Source organism: Acomys minous (genome assembly GCF_964271855.1).
Source record: "Acomys minous genome assembly, chromosome: 6".
Lineage (NCBI taxonomy): Eukaryota > Metazoa > Chordata > Mammalia > Rodentia > Muridae > Acomys > Acomys minous.
Window position 1 is genome coordinate 112,008,759 of NC_140487.1, and position 17,593 is coordinate 112,026,351.

Below are 17,593 nucleotides of genomic sequence, written 5' to 3' on the forward strand. Positions count from 1 at the left end.
GTGCAGGCCAACACTGGACTTGCAGTTGATTCTCCTGTTTTCACCTCCTGATTGGTGAAGGTTTTGTTAAAAGTTGAGAATTCCAGGCATGGTGGCTCACACCTTTAATCCCAGCAGAGACAGGCGATCCTTGTTCAAGGCCAGCCTGGTCTTACAGAGTCGAGGGATACATAGAAAAACTCTGTCTCAAAACCAAATATTTTAAAAAGTTGAGGTGATTGATCAGACCTGAGGTGACACGATAAGCTCGAGGTGATGCCTGAGTCATGATTATCTTACATTTTGGAAATTCAAACAAAGATCTTGGTAAAAGAGCTACCAAAAATTACTTTGTTGTTGCTATTTTGTTATTTTTCAATTTTTTTGAGCTTCTCTATATTCCTGGCTATCCTGTAATTCTCTTTATGTAGGCTGGGCTAGTCTTGAACTCAGAGATTAACCTGCCTCTGCTTGCTTCCTGACTGCTAGGATAAAAGGTGTGTGCTACCACACCAGGCTGCTGCTGCTGCTTCTCCTCCTTTTGGGGGTTTGGGGTGGGGCTCCACCTCACAGAGATCCACCTGCCTCTGCTGGGATTACAGGCGTCCACCACCACCCAGCCGCCACCGCCGCCGCCTCCTCTTCCTTCTCTTCCTCTTCCTCCTTAAAATAGTCTTACTGTGTAGCTTTGGTTGGCCTGATCTCTTGTACACACCATGCTGGCGTCAGAAACTCAGAAGTGCTAGTCTGACCTCTGAGTGCTGGGAGTAATGGTGCATACTACCACCCCTGGCAGTATTCCTAACACTGATTTACCTAGATCTAATTGTTCTGAGATTTTAAACTATGGTAAAGGTTGAGGACCTGGTTTCCCACTGAGCAACACTGATAAAAGACTGCAAATGTCACTAGTATTTGGAGTCCCAAGGAAGTGATAAGAAATGAAATGGGGCCGAGCCTGGTTGTACATGCCTTTAATCCCAGCACTCAGGAGGCAGAGGCAGGTGGATGTTGTGAGTTTGAGGCCCGCCTGGTCTACAAAGTGAGTCCAGGTCAGCCAAGGCTACACTGAGAAACCCTGTCTTGGCGCGGGGGTGGGGGGTGGGGGAACCAAAAAAAAAAAAAAAAGAATGAAATGAAATGGATCTAGAAAATAGTTTTAGTAGGTTTTTTGTTGTTGTTGTGTTGTTTTGTTTGTTTTTAGAAAATCAGGTCACTGAGGCAAGGTCACTGTATCCTTGTTTAGGAGTTCAGTCAGAAAACAGGCTCAGGAGTTACTTAAGTTAGAAAATATACTTGAGACTCAGAAAGTGAATGTTGACTGATTAGCAAGAATATCAGTTCAAGTTGTTTGGTTTGACCCTAAACTAGACAATAAAGCTGACTAAAGGGAGAAACTTGGTAGGACTTTTTAAAATGACTTGCATATTTAGAACAGATGGAGAAAGCTTGAGATAAGCTTGGGGCTGAGTGATTGATAAATATTTGATTTTCAATTCTGTGAGGTATGGAAACAAGTAGTTTGTTGTTTCCTTTTCATAGCAAGCTATATGTTTAATAGCAGGATGCTAACTGCTCGGAGTTCTGTGTACTGTCCTCCCTACTAAGCAGATGTCTTACATATATAGCAGCAACTCATAGATGGAAGGTAACTAATAATAAGGATCTACAGCTACTGGCAACCTTATAATTGTTATGAAGTGACAAGGCTGGAGTGGGAACCCTGACTCCCGTGTATACCTGTACTTTTATTTTGAAGCAGGTGTAGCCTAGGCTGGATTTGAACTAGCCTTGCAGCACAGCCTGGCTTTGATAGATATCCTGCCTGCAGTTGTCAAGCCCTGAGATCACAGGCATGCACCTCTATACATAATTTACACAGCTTAACTACTAGATTGGAAATAGACATAAAATGAAATAAATGATAACTTTTATATATATATATACTGTAAGACTACATTATGTGTAAACTAAAGCTACCCTAATTTGAATTTAAAGTAAAATACACTGAGGGTATGGTTGAGTGGTAGAATGTGTGCTTGGCATCATGTACAAGCCTTTGGGTCTATCAGCACTATGACTCCAAAAGAGAAAAAGTGAAGGAGGTTGTTTGTTTGTTTGTTTGTTTTTCCAAGACTTAAGGATTATTAAAGTCTTATTTTTCCTTTCATGGTTTTTTGTTTTGTTTTGTTTTTCAAGACAGGGTTTCTCTGTGTAGCCTTGGCTTTCCGGGACTCTCTTTGTAGAGCAGGCTGGCCTCGAACTCACAGTGATCCACCTGCTTTTGCCTCCCAAGTGCTGGGATTAAAGATGTGTGCCACCACCGCCTGGCTTCTCTCTTGTGTTTTATGTTGATAATTGAATATTCTTTTACCATTTATTTTAAATTTTTAGGTCAAATTATTATTAGGTTTTGATCTGTGAGAAATTGGGGCTGGAAATGTAGTTGAGTGGTAGAAAGCTTGTCTGATGTACACAAAACTTGAGTTTGAATAAGAAACGCAAGGGGGAAAAAAAGGGAAGCTAGTTTTTACTTAATGAAGCTTATATTTGATTTGAAAAAGACAGCACCATTTTAAAAAATAGGTGGCTGGCACTCAAACTCTGGTCCTCAGGAAGAGCAGCCAGTGCTTTTAACTGTCAAGCCACCTCTTTAGCCTGCAAAATTCCTAAGTGACTTCCAACGTTTAAAAATGTCATTTATTTTTTATTTTAAGAATCTAAATTTGGGTTTGGGGATTTAGCTCGGTGGTACAGCGCTTGCTGGGAAGTGCAAGGTCCTGGGTTCGACCCTCAGCTCTGGGGAAGGAAAAAAAAAAGACAAAATAAAAATCTAAATTTATGTTTGTTCCTCAATTCCATCTAGTAAGTAGTAGTATTTAAGTCTTTTAAAGTACTAGTTTATTAAACTGTCCCACCATGTTCAAGTTCAGTCTTTTTACATTTTTAAGGATGTGATGAAAGTTTGCTGAAGGGTTTTACTTATCAGACATGCTTGTGTTTGAATGTAAAAGCACAAAGCTAGACTTCTAATCTCCTAATCTCAGTACTAGAGAGGTAGAGGCAGAAGCAGAGAGGTTCAAGGACACCCTGGTCTTCACAGTGAGTTCCAGGCCAACCAGGTGTACATAATGAGATACTATCTCAAGGAATACAAAACAATAACAAAATAAAAATAGAATTTCTGAACAAGCCAAAAAAGTCCAGCACTGAATTAGTGTGGAAAACCTACTTACACGTTCTTTTAAAAAATTCTATCCAAGCCTGTAATCCCCACATCCAGGATAGCAGAGTTAGGAAAACCAAAGATTAAGGCCAGCTTCATACATGATTGAGACTTGGTCTGTGTTGCATAGACTATCTAAGTAATAAAAACTATCTTCAGGCAGTCTTGGTGGTGTACACCTTTAATCCCAGCCCAGCCTGGTCTACAGAGTGGGTTCTACAACTGCCAAGCAACACAGAGAACCCCTGTCTCGGAAAATAAAAGAAAAACTATTTTCCCTAATGTTAAAAGGATGATAAGTGAAAAACTTAAAAATAGTGGCTTTAAATTAGTCAGGGTCTCTTTGGCTTTGCTATTCTAGCTCATGAACAGAAATGGCTGAGGTCCTAGCTTAGTTGGTGGTAGGCCTACTTACCTAGCTAACACAGTAATACTGAGTCATTAGAAGAGAGCTGAAACCTTCTGTTTACTGTGCCTCTCCACTCTTAGGTTATTTTGTGTATCAGGACAGCCAGGACCACACAGAAAACCCAAAAAACCTTGGGGATCAGTCCCTGTTAGGATGGCTCATGCCTTTAACCTCAGTACTTGGGAGGCAGAAACAGGTGGATCTCCCAGAATCCAAGGCCAGCCAGAGCTACACAGGAAGACCGTGTCTCAAAACAAAACAAAACAAAAAAGATACTTTGGTGTGATGTAACACCAAAGACCTCCAGAATCTGAGGCAGCAATCTTTAGTTTGAGACTAACGTGAACTACATGGTGAGATCTTGTCTGCAAAAACAAAGGGCTAAATAGCTCAGTGGTAGAGACCTAGTTATCGAGCTAGAGGCTCTGGGTACAATAGCAGGCTTTTCCCTTGAAGTGTAGCCTTTGCCCAGGACACTGCAGCAGCTCCAGTCACTTGCTCCTATCTACCCATGGGGAGAACAGAATCACCCTTTTGTGAAAATAACCTCACTTGGACAAGTCAATTCCTGACCATGATTTCTTGGAGACCAAAACAAGAAGAAATGGAAGAGGTTGGTAACAAGACAAGCTGTGGGTGGGACTTAGGTGAAAAATAATAGCTCTTTTGACTGCAGATCTACCTCTAGTTTCAAACTGCCCCCCCCCCCAAACTCTCGTTTAATATCCAAGGGGTTAGAGGAAATGTAGGTAAGACTCTTTTTCAGATAATGAAGGGTAGGTAGAGGTAGAGCTCTTGCCTAGAATGTTTGAAGGTTGCAGGGGATAAAGTAGCAGCCTGCATTAGGGAAATGGAGCACAGTGTTATGCAGTTTGTGTTCTTATGTCCTTTCTACACAGGTTATGTAAGGACATAATTGTGGAAGAGTAGGAAGCCTGCCTGGCAGCACATTTGCAGCAAGTGCCTTTGTAGCCAGGTAGCAGAAAGGAATCAATCCAGGGACCAACATCTCAAGAGGAAGAGACCTTTGCTGTCCTTAGGCTACAGATAGGATATGGTTCAAGAATAGCGTTTTATTAGTGGCTTTTGGTCATTTGGAAGGGCCTAGAAGTATTCAGTGTGAAGGGCTTGCCCAGGTTGTGTGAGACTCTGGGTTCAGTTCCCATCAACACAAATACTTGTACACAGAATCAGACAGTACAGGAAAGTGAAATGCTCAGGATATTTTCCTCAGCCTGGCTTTTTCTCATACAATTAACATCTTAAAACTTAAATGCCCTTTATAAACACATGACTATTCCTTCAAAGATGCATTTCATATGCTAAGATTTCAGAAATTGTCATTGTCCAGGGCACAGAAATGAGAAGACATTGCCTTTTAACATTTGTAGCCATTTTGTCTTAATGTTAACAAGGACTAGTGTTTGAGTTTGGTTTTGTTCTTAACTTGGGTCCTGAATTAGATATGAATAAAAAGAACTAAGCAGACGAGGGGTAGAACCAGCAGCTCTATTCAAAATCTGCCTGCATCTGATATGTTTGTCTTGTTAGACACACTATTGGGCCTGTCTCGGCTGGGGAATATTGAGTGTTGTGCTAAAACAATAGTGTTATTCAACAACAGCAAACGCAGCCGTGCTATACCAGCACACGCTTTGACCTTAGCACTCCTGAGGAAGAACCAGGGGTCCCTGTGAGCTTAAGACCAGCCAAGGTGACACAGTGAATCTTGTCTCAAAAAAAAAAAAAAATTGTGTTGTTTAGATTCAAGTGTAGTTAGATCATTGAAGCCAATGAGAAATACAGCTGTGTCATGAGAGCATAACCTAGATGGTTCTTATCTATGCCCTCGGAGAACACGTGAATAGCCCAGCCATGACGGTTTGCAGGAACTTTTCTTGGATACCCCTTAGAATTTCTTATTACAAGACCCGCCCTCTACTTTTTCTTAGCTTTATAAACTAGGAAAAGAAACAAAAATCCAGTTACCCAGGTGTCAAGGTGTTTTTAACAAGGCACAGCTTGTGTTTATCATTGGACCCCTCTGTGTGAGTCTGTAGGCTTCTTGAGATGCCATTGAACCTGAGTAAGAATTAGAGAAGGGTGTTGAGAGTAGAAACAGCCAGAAGTCAGGGCTGAAGTTGATCCTGTAAACTCCCAGTGCTAGACTGAAGGGTAGTTACTTTGAAACTACAACCCCGAGGGCCAGGGGCGAAGCTCAATTGTTAGAGTGCTTGCCTAGCATGCATAGTACTCTGGGTTTGATCCTCGGCACATCATAAACTGAAAATTTTGGCACCTGCTTATAATCCCATTACTTAGAAGATGGAGGCAGGAGGTTCAGAAGTTCTTAGTGGTCCTTGGCTACATTTCAAGTTCAAATCCAGCCTGGGCTGTCTAAGACCCTGAATCAAAAACAAAACAAACCCTGGAAATAACTGTTGCCTGTTATGACTCTAATGTAATCTAGGGTACGTCTCAACCCTGCAACTAACTTTATTTTTGCCTCCTTTCCAGATACCAGTTGTAACACATGCTCCCTGCCACACTGATAAGCTCTGAGCATGTCTTTTTGTACATTCTGTCTTCACTGAATATTCTGTTGAACCAGAAAACTAAAGCTGGGCTAAGTGATAACACAGCTTTTTCCTCATGTTCCTACTTAAATTTGAGCTGAGAGTGTCTTAAATGTGATTCACATTCATTTTAAAATTGGATTCTGCCTTGTTCTTCTGTATAAAGTAAACACAGTCAACATGAGCTTTGTTGTTAGGATCTGCCATTAACAACAATGTTACTGTGACCTTCAGTGGGATGTTTCTGCCATTAGATGACCTGTTGAGTCCAATCTTGATTATTTAAAACCAGCTGGCTGGCCTTCTTGCTCAGCGAATATAACATCTTATCTTATCTTAGCACTTTTGGAATACCAGCCTGGAAACTGATCATACATTGAAAGAAACATTTTTGGAAGTTTTAGGGTTTTATAAAATCAGAACTTGGCATGAGGTGCATTCTCAGTACTTTATTTTCATTGTTTCTAGTCATCCTGTTTATCATTAATCAACTTGTTTCTCTGGTCTCTAAAGCAGCTTTGTGTGCTAATTTTTGTTTTGCCTTTCTAGCTGCTAAAATAGATAACAATCAATGCAAAGTGCACATTTTAAATGATTCCCCTGAGGATCACTTCTGAGCCACCGTTGGAGTGTGCCTTGAGAAGGAATGTGTCATTTGGAATCCAGGACCGTCCATCAAGGATGACTGCCTGGTCACATGGTTGGAATAATCAAACTCTTAACTGCATCCCCCTAAAAGCAGGTCTTGATAGTCTTGGGGTTCCTTTCATCTGCCGTATTTTCCATTCCCAAATAAGTGATGACCTACTCCTATCAATTCTGAGTATCTCTGGAAGTTGAGCTGTCAATAGGTCAGTTTGGCTAACCTGTTTATGAGTTAAAGAAAGCAAACAATTTATTTTACTATGTACCTGAACCATAAAAAGTTTTAGTTTTTCATTTCATGGTTTTATAGTGTAAATAGTGTAGAATTTTTTGGTCCATTTCAAATGATTTTTCAACATTTTTCTTACTCTTTACTGAGTTCATTTCAATGCATATTTGGGAAAGAAAAGAATAAGAAATTATAATGATATTTATGACTGAAGATGCCATAATAAAACCGTTACTTGATACCCTAACCTAGGAAATTGAGAAAGAAGAAAAAGTGTCTGCACATAGGTCTTAAGCTTGCCAGAGAGCCAATTTTCATTCAGAAATAACTTGTTCCTGGCGTGGTCGCACATGCCTTTAATCCCAGCACTGGGAGGCAGAGGCAGGCAGATTGCTGTGAGTTTAAGGCCAGCCTGGTCTACGAAGTGAGTCCAGGACAGCCAAGGCTACACAGAGAAACCCTGTCTCAGAAAAACAAAATGAAGAAAAAAAGAGAAGGAAATAACTTGCAATTCATTTCCACATACATCTCCTATTTGAAGTTGTGAGACCTCACACTATGCCCCAGTGACTTACTGTTATGTCCTTCCCTGTTTACTGTGTCTGACCTTCAAGATTTCGTGACTGATGCTGCAATGGAAGCCAGCCAGTGCAGACCTTTGGGGAAAATGACATCTGAAGAATGCAAAGGGAAGTAGGAATTCATGTCTAGCGTTCCCAAACCTGCCTTGTCCTGCCTTCCACTCTCCAGTGAGAGGAAAAGACCCGGGCTGATGGAATTTTCCAGCTAAGCCTTACGGCTCTATTTGATGTTCTTAGGAAAGGTACTGAGAAGGTGAGTGAACTGTTGTCTTTGAAGAAAGACTGCTTGTGCATTAGAGCCATAGCCCTACTTTTATAAAGACATGCAGCCCCTTCCTGATTCCTCTATTTTGTGTGTTGCAGGACTATGAAAAGATTAGAGTAGTTGAGAGTGCAAGTATTACACTTTGGCCGGGCATGGTGGTGCATTCCTGCAGCCCCAACACTTGAGAAGCTTAGGCAAGAGGATTAAGAGTTGAAGGAGAGGGCCTGGAGAGACCTGGCTCAGCAGTAACGAGCGCTTGTTTTAGAGAATCTGGGTTCATTTCCCAGTGTCTATAAGGCACCTCCCAACTGTCCCTAACTCCAGCTGCCGGGCATCCAATGTCCTGACTTTGATGGGTACCTTGCAGGCTCATAGTGTACAGACATACGTGCAAGCAAACCACTCATACACATAAAAACAAAATCTTAAAAAAAGTAAAAGTTCAACTGGGCGTCGTGGTGCACACCTTTAATCCCAGCACTTGGGAGGCAGAGGCAGGTGAATCTATCTCTTCAGTTCAAGGCCAGCCAGTTCTACAAAGCCACTGAGCCCAGCTAATGACACACTTTTTAATCCCAGTGCTCAGGAGGCAGAGACAGGTAGATCTTTGCAGTTCATGACCAGCCTGGTCTTCATAGCAAGTTCCAAGCTAGCCAGGGCTGCACAACAAGACCCTGTCTCAAAAAACAAAGAAACCCTGTCTCAAAAAACTTAGAATAAATGAAAGTTCGAGCTGTGGTAATGCAACAAGACTCTGTTGCAATGAATTTTTTTGTTTTCTGTCTGGGCTATATACATTTTTAATTTTTTTAATGCTCAAAGGTTTTACCAGAGCTACATTTGCATTTAATACGAACAAATGCAAGTAAATAGGGGGTGGTTAGTGGTGTCTGTTAACATTCATTTCTTAGTTATGTAAAAGTCTCAAAAATTACTAGAAGTTATTCCAGATTGATTATGTGCTTGTGCAGTAGGCATCCTGCATCATGTTCATGACCTTAAAAATTCATAAAGTACAGAGAGAATAAAAATCTGGGGTGAAGTGGGGGCTAAATCCCTTACTAGCAGTCTACCCTAATAACTAATATGCTAACCTGAGAGAGCACATTCTAAGTAGAAGATCTAGCGAGGTGTATTGTATGCTCGTAATTTCAGCACTCGAGAGGCTAAGACAGGAGTATCAAGAGTTTAAAGCCAGCTTGAGACCAGTGTTAGTCACATGCAGCCTACACATGCACAGTCCTTTCCCTATTTATGTGGGTTTGTATGTATAACATTTACTAGAGCCTTCATGTTTCAGGTGCTACTCCAGGAGCTTTTTGTGTAATAATTCAGGGAAGGCAAAGGAGCTAACAAACTTGGTCTAAGTTTGTGTAACTATGATGTGGGACTAATATTGAACACAAGCAGGTCGGCTGCAGAACCTACACTCTATTTGGTTGTGGTAATTTATATATAGTACCTGCAGTGAGTACCCAAAACGTTCCAGATTCTTAATAAAATTTGTCTTGGTTTAAAGCCCATACCTGTAATCCCAGGTCTTAGTTAAAAGAAAGAAAAAAAAGATGCCAGGTGTAAGCGCACATTTTTTCCTGTTTTTGGTTTTTTGTTTTTTATTTGTTTTTTTTTGTTGTTTGGAGACAGAGTTTCTCTGTGTAGCTCTGGCTTTGTAGACCAGGCTGCCTCTGCTTCCCCCCGAATGCTGGGATTACAGGTGTGGGCCACTGAACCCAGCTAATGGCACACTTTTTAATCCCAGTTCTCAGGAGGCAGAGGCTGGTAGATCTTTGAAAGTTCAAGGCCAGCCTGGTCTTCATAGCAAGTTGAGACCCTGTTTTAGAATTTTTAAAAAAAAAGGAAGGAAGGAAGTTGGAATGTAAAATTAGTGATGAACGTTGATGAATGCAGCAGTAGCTTGGGTTTTTCAGAGTCAGAAGTTCCTTCTCTGACCCTAAGATACTCAGTTTGCATGCTAACCTTTTCCTTTTCCCAGACACAGAATTAAAAGAAGGGGGGAGTTTCTTCTTAGAATGTGAACTGGGAAAGGTGGTGGTGGAGTATTTGGTTTGTCTTTTTATTTTATCTGTTAAATCATGACAACTTGACTGCTGAGACTTTCTCTAGGAATCTTTCAGAAACAGACTTTATGCAGAAGAGAAGAAACACTCCTTGAGATGCCCAGGTAGGTGAGTGCCCTGTGCTGACTGCAGCACCTCTGTGCCTCTGTCCTGTTGTTTTGACTTCTGTAAATAGTTCTACCTTTAATAAAATGATTTCTGACATCATTGTATATTTTGCCTCATTTCTTATTAGATTTTAATTCTTTGTTTACTGTTCATGTGTTGCTGCCACCCCGTCAGGACTGGGGATGTAAGTAGGAATGACAGAAAACAGCTTTCTGCAGGTTCTACTTACTACTAACACTCACAATTGCAAAGAAAAAGCAGGATTTGCAGAGTCAATCTGGAAAGTGTTGCCTCATACAGTTCAGCCACTTGTGACAGAAAAAAAGCTGCTCTACATGCACTTTTATATTCCTTGCACTCTGGAGAGACAGGAAAAACTCTAAGTCAAAACCTTAAGAGGCTTTCCCTGCTGTGGGAAAAGCCTTGGGTTCAATCCCAACCCATTAAAATGAAGAACTCTGCCCTAGTAAAATCAGAATTAGTCTGTGAAAAATAAGATTAGCTAGTAGAGCATTTTTTTTATGTATTCATATTACATCTCAATTGTTACTGCATCCCTTGTATCCTCCCATTCCTCCTTCCTTTCCATTTTCCCCTTACTCCCCTCCCCCATGATTGTGACTGAGGGGGACCTCCTCCCCCTGTATATGCTCATAGGGTATCAAGTCTCTTCTTGGTAGCCTGCTGAGTGCTACCAGGCCTCCCCATCCAGGGAACGTGGTCAAGTATGGGGCACCAGAGTTCATGTGAAAGTCAGTCCCCACTCCACTCAACTGTGGAGAATGTCCTGTCCATTGGCTGGCTCTGGGTAGGGGTTTAGAGGAACAGTTTTGATTGTAATCTTTTAGAATTCTACTTACTCAGATATTACATTGTCTAAGTCGCCCAAGCCTTATTAAGATGCTGGTTTTTGGGCTAGAGAGATGGCTCAGTGGTTAAGAGTACTGGCTGCTCTTCCAGAGGTCCTGAGTTCAATTCCCAGCGACCATATGGTAGCTCACACCCACCTATACCCTCTAATACCCTCCTCTGGTGTACATGCAGATAGAACATTCATATAAATAAATAAAATCTTTTTAAAAAAAAGATGCTGGTTTTTGCCAGGTGTCATGGCACATGCCTGTAATCCCAGCACTCAGGAGACAGAGGCAGGCAGGTCTCTGAATTCGAGGCCAGCCTGGTCTACAAAGAATCCATGATAGCCAAGGCTACACAGAGAAACCCTGGCTCAAAAAAAACAAATTTTTTTTGTTCAGGTCTGCCCAACCTGGGAATTTTTTTCTTTTCTTTTCTTGGGCACATAGAATATGGGCTACATCGTGATATCCGGGCCAGTCAAGCCTTCATAGTGGATCCTGTTTTAAATGCAAAACAAAAGTTACTGAAATAATATGAATAATAATTCATACATATGCAGTTCACTCACCATGAACATTAAGTGGACTTCAGCATACAGAGTTGTCCAGCTACCTCTGCTGCCTAATTTTAAGATGCTCTCTTGGTACAGCTTCAGCTCAGTTGTAGAGTTTCTGCCTAGCACTCATGAGGTTCCAGGTTCAATTGTTTTTTAAAGATTTATTATTTATACTGTATTCTGTCTGCATGTGTGCCTACATGCCAGAAGAGGGCACCAGATTCCATTAGAAATTTTTGTGAGCCACCATGTGGTTGCTGGGAATTGAACCTAGGACCTTGAGGAAGAACAACCAGTGCTCTTAATCTCTGAGCCATCTCTCCAGCCCCCCAGGTTTAATTTTAGTGGATTCCCATCCTTCTGAAAAAGACAATCATCTCATCTAAATCCCCTTCCCTCCCCCCCAGCCTCTGGCACTTACCATCTGTCTTATCAGTTGAACTGTCCCAAGTTTTTCATATGTGTGACTGTATATATTCTGCATATAACTGTCATGAGCATGTCTAGGGTTCATTCCTGCTGTAGCACTTGTTAATACTTTGTTTCTTATAGCTGAGTAGCATACCTTCGGTGGATGGGTATGTATTTTGTGTTCATCAGTTGGGTTGAGGGATGAATAATATACTGAACTTTTATATGAGATTTTGTGGGCCTATGTGTTCATTTCTCTTAGTAACATAACTAGGAGTGGAATTGTTGGGTCAGATGGTAACTTCAATTTCAAGGAATTAAAATACTGTGTTTGGTGCTAGTCGTGGGAATTGAACCTAGACCCTGAGGCTTCCTAGGCAAGGGCTCTACCATTGAGATGTATTCCCAGCCCTGCAAACCTTTTTTCTGGAAGTGGCTGTGCTACCTGAGCCTATGTCTTTAGCAACAGGAGATTCAGAATGATAGAGTGCAGACTTCATTTCAGCCCCTGTAGAGAAAAGGAACATGGACTTTACTGAAGTGAGCTGGTTAAGTCTGAGGAGTCCGGGAAGTTGCTCACAGTTTAACTCTTACTGTTCTGAGGATTATTGTTGCTGACTTTAGACTCTTGGTCTGATAGCTAGACAGTTTTAGTTGAGAATGTTCTTAAAATGGTGTGCCCGGGTGTTGTGGCACATACCTTTAATTCTACCACTTGGGAGGTCTACAGAGCGAGTTCTAGGACAGCCAGGGCTATACAGAGAGACCCTTTTCCTCTGGCCTCCACATGTGCCCCCCTCCCACGTAGTAACTTATTTTTAAATGGGTATATCTGAGGGTACTAAGATGATAGAGCAAAGATAGTAAGATTATAAATGACAGGGTGTCCATACACTATCTACTATCCTTTAGCAAACTGCCACCGGATGAGGCAGGCAGCAGTTAGCTCCACATCCCTAGGATGCCGCTTGGCTTGAACTATACACACCTTTTCAATGAAAGCACTCAGCAACCTGGGACTCATCTTCAGTGAGCTGTACACATCTTCATGTAACACATCTGCATTGCTAACCTATACAGCTCTCTGCCAGTCCCAGGTAATTATTCCTTAGTTAGACACATACTGGAGCATAGCAGGGACCTAGGACAGTGGGCTGTCTGATTTAGCCTGGCCTGGTTTAGCTGAGTGAGTAAATCCTTTGATACTTGTACATGCTGCTTCAGTTCTTTGAACACGATACCAGGATCCTAGAGATGGCCTGATTCACACAGAAATCCCTGTGTCAAGTTCTTTAGTGTGTGAGAAGGAGCATGTAGTTATGAACAACCATGTAGTTTTAGCCTGACTATGGTGGAGCACAAACCTTTAATCCTAGACCTTGAGAAGGAGAGAATGTGGATCTCAGTGAGTTTGAGGCCAGCCTGGTCTACAAAGTGAATTCCAGGACTGCCAAAGCTACACAGGCCCTATCTCAAGAAAACCAGCATAAGCCAGGTGGTGGTGGCATTTGCCTTTAATCCCAGCACTTGGGAGGCAGAGACAGGCAGATCACTGTGAGTTGGAGGCCAGCCTGGTCTACAAAGAGTCCAGGTCAGCCAAGGCTACAGAGAGAAACCCTGTCTCGGGGGGGAGGGGAGGAGGGGGGAGACCCAGCATGTATGCAATGTGACAGCTTTCTTTCCTTTTGGTTTTTCGAGACAGGGTTTCTCTGTGTAGCCTTGGCTGACCTGGACTCTCTTTGTAGACCTCGAACTCAAAGAGATCCGCCTGCCTCTGCCTCCCAGAGTGCTGGGATTAAAGGCGTGCGCCACCATGCCTGGCCTGTGGCAGCTGTTTTTAAATTCTAAATTTAAGAGTAGGGGTTTAGGGGTGTGTTGTAGTCACTGTTCTGTTGCTGTAAAGAGACATCATGACCAAGGCAGCTCTTAAAAAAGAAAGCAATTATCACCATGGTAGGGATCATGGCTATAGGCAGGCAGGCAGGTGCTGGAGCAGTAGTTGAGAGCTACGTTATTACCTATAGGCAGAGAGATACTTTGGCCTTGGAATGGGCTTTTGAAACCTCAAAGCCTACCCTCAGTGACACTTCCTTCAAAAAGACCACACCTAATTCTTTAATAGTGCTGTTCCCTGGTGACTGACTAAACAGTCAAATATATAAAACCCTATGGGGGACCAAGCCTAGGACCTTTCATATGCTGTCTACCACTAACTTGCATCCTAGCCTTCAAGAAAGTTCAAAGCCAGCCTCAGCTACATAATTCACAACCAGCCTGACCCAAATGACACTCTGTATCAGAAAATAAGTATATAAGCCTAAGATGGTCTGTTTTTTACTTTTCATCTATTTTAGCAGGAAATAGTCTTTAAACTCTAATGGTGATTAGTAGAGGGCAGCAAGAGTCTTGAGTTTTTTCTTTAGTGACTTGTCATCAAAGTCCTGGGTGGGGCTTGTCCTCATCCTCAAAAACATGTGGGGTAATTTGAAGCTCAGCTATAACTCATGCTTGGAAATTGTTAGCTGGAAGATGCTTTATGGAGTGCTCTTCAACATGCTTTCAGTTCTTTTTTGTTTTTTGGGGTTTTTTGAGAAAGGATTTCTCTGTGTAGCCCAGGCTGTCCTGGAACTCACAGGGGTCCATCTGCCTTTACCTCCTAAGTGCTGGGATTGCAGGTTTGCACCACCACCGCCTGGCCAGTAGTTTGGATCCCCCAACACCTATGTAAAAAGCTGAGCAAGTTGGGGCTGTAGCAGCTCAGGTTAAGAGTACATACTGCTCTCCCAGGCACAGGGACCAGAGTTTGATTCCCAGCACCCATGTCAAGTAGCTTAAAACTGCTCTCAAGAGACGCAATACTCGCCTTCTGTGGGCATTTGCACTCGTGTAATGTGCACATCACATAATTTAAAATAAATAGTCTTGGTGCGAAGATATGGCTGAGAGGTTAGGAGCACCAACTATTCTTCCAGGTTTAATTCCTAGTGCCCACATCATGGCTCACAACTGTCTAATGCTGTCTTCTGATTTGCAGGATCCTATATGTATATGGAACATAAAAGCTCACATACACAAAAATATATAATACAGTCGTATACTCTTTTTAAAATATTTATTATTTATACAATGGTCTTATGTACATCTGCAGGCCAGAAGAGGGCATCAGGTTACAATATAGACAGTTGTAAGCCTCCATGTGGTTGCTGGGAATTGAACTCAGGACCTCTGCAGGAGTAGTCAGTGCTCTTAACCTCTGAGCCATCTCTCCAGCCCATCTTACAATGTTTTTAGAAGTTTGAGCAAGTTAAGATACTGGGAGCTAGAGAAATGTAGTTCAGTGCTTAAGAACACTGGTGACTCACAGTTCCAGGAGATCTAACACCCTCCTCTGGACTGAGGATACCAGGCATGCACATAGAACACACATAACATGCAGGCAAACACTAACAAACTCTTAGAGAAGAAAAAGATGACTCTGCAGATCTCTAATCGCAACACTGGGAGACAAAGGAGGACCCCTTGAACTCATGGCCAGCCAGTCTAGGCAAGTTTGGTGAGCTCCAGGTTCTGTGTGTGGAAAGGAATAGAGAAAGAAGTCAACCTCTGGCTTATACACATGTGTACGTACACACACACACACACACTCTCTCCCTCCCTCCCTCCCTCCCTCCCTCCCTCCCTCCCTCTCCCTCCCCCCCCCCTCTCTCTCTCATGTTCATATAACCCAAGTTGAAGATTTGGACTTGAGAGATGGCTCAGCAATAAGAATCCTTTCTGTTCTTCCACATGACTCACATTCCCAGCAGCTCACAACTTCTGGGGTTGGGCATATAACTTATAAAGTTTTTTGTTTTGTTTTTGAGACAGGGTTTCTCTGTGTAGCCTTGGCTGTCCTGCATTCACTTGTAGACCAGGCTGGCCGCCTCCTGCCTCTGCCTCCCTGAGTGCTGGGATTAAGGTGTGTGCCGCCACTGCCCAGCAAGATTTTGTTACTGTTTTTTGAGACAGAGTTTCTCTGTGTAGCCCTGGGCTGTCCTAGACTCATTGTAGACCAGGCTGGCCTCAAACTCAGTGATCCACCCACCTCTGCCTCCCGAGTCCTGGGATTAAAGGTGTGCGCCACCATGCCCGGCCCAGCAAGATGTTTTTAAGTTCAAATTTACCCTCAGCTACATAGCCAGTCCTAGATCTTGTCTCAAAAACAAAAACATAGCTTAACAGTGATTTTGGTTTGGTCTCAAGTTTCAGTCATTTGAAGATCTGACTGACTGGAAGGTGGCTCACTCACGCCTATCAAGTAGTGTGGGAAACTCCAGATCTGTGAGCCCCTTCATAAGATTATCATGGCATACGTACAGCTTTCCCCTTGCACTGAAGAATCTGGCCAATCACCATCTACCAAATCCTGCTTAGTTACAGGGCATCCTATTCATAAGGAGCCTGAGAGGGGTTAGAGTACCAGCCAACTGCTTATTATATATAAATGAGTAAAAATAGAAGCTGAATTAGAGCAGAGGTGGTGGTGGTGTATGCCTTGAATCCCAACGCAGAGACAGGCAGATCTGCGAAGTTAAGGCCAACCTGGTCTATTGAGAGAGTTCCAGGACAGCCAGGGCTACGGAGAAACCCTGACTCAAAAACAAAAAGATGAATTAGAAAAACTGTAAGAAAAGCTTATCTTTACTGAGTAAATACGAAAATACACGCAACTGCAGAACAACTTGTCAGAGGATACATATATAAGTATATTAATAGAAGCCAGATGTGATGTTACACACACCTTTAACCCCAACACTTGGGAGGAAGACAGGTGAGTCTCAAGTTTCAGGACAGCCAGGGATACATAGACTCTGTCTCAAAAAAAAAAAAAAAAAAAACTACGTATATTTGTACATACTTTGACAGAACAGGTATGTGCCACTGCCCTATAGTCCCAGCACTCTGGAGGCAGACACAGGATGATCAGGAGTTCTGACCTCAGCTATATGGTAGTGAGAGACCTGTTTGGGAGAAATCTTAAACAAAACAAATCAAGGCCAGGGAGATGTGGTGAACAAAGTGTTAGCATGAAGACCAGAGTTGAGAGCCCCAGAACCCACCTAAAACACTGGCCAGGACTGGTGCCTCCTTTGACCCCACCTGTAGCCCTAGCCATTGGTTAGGTAGGCACAGGTAAACCCTGAGGAAAGCCACTAGCTAAACTAGCCACATTCAGGGAGCTCTGAGTTCAATAAAGTGGAGAGTGATTGAGGAAGACATCGGATGTCATCTTTGGACTGCCACACATACATGTGCATTCCGACATATGCAAGCATGCACACATACCACATAACAAAATGAATGTTGGCCTGGTATTGAAGGTCTTTAATCCCAGCACTGTAGATACAGAGACAGATAAATCTCTTGAGTTGGAGGCCAAGCTGTTAAGTAAGACTTTTAAAATTTTTTTGTAAGAAAAAAATACTTGGCCGGGCATGGTGGCACATGTCTTTAGTCCCAGCCCTCTGGAGACAGGCAGTTGGGTCTACATGAGCTTGAAGCCAGCCTGCCCTACAGAGTGAGTTCCAGGATAGTCAGGGCTACACAGAAAAGCCCTGTCTTTAAGGGGGCGGGGGAGATAAAATAAACATTGATAGTAAAATCATTTGTAAATGTTAAAAAGTGGAGATGAC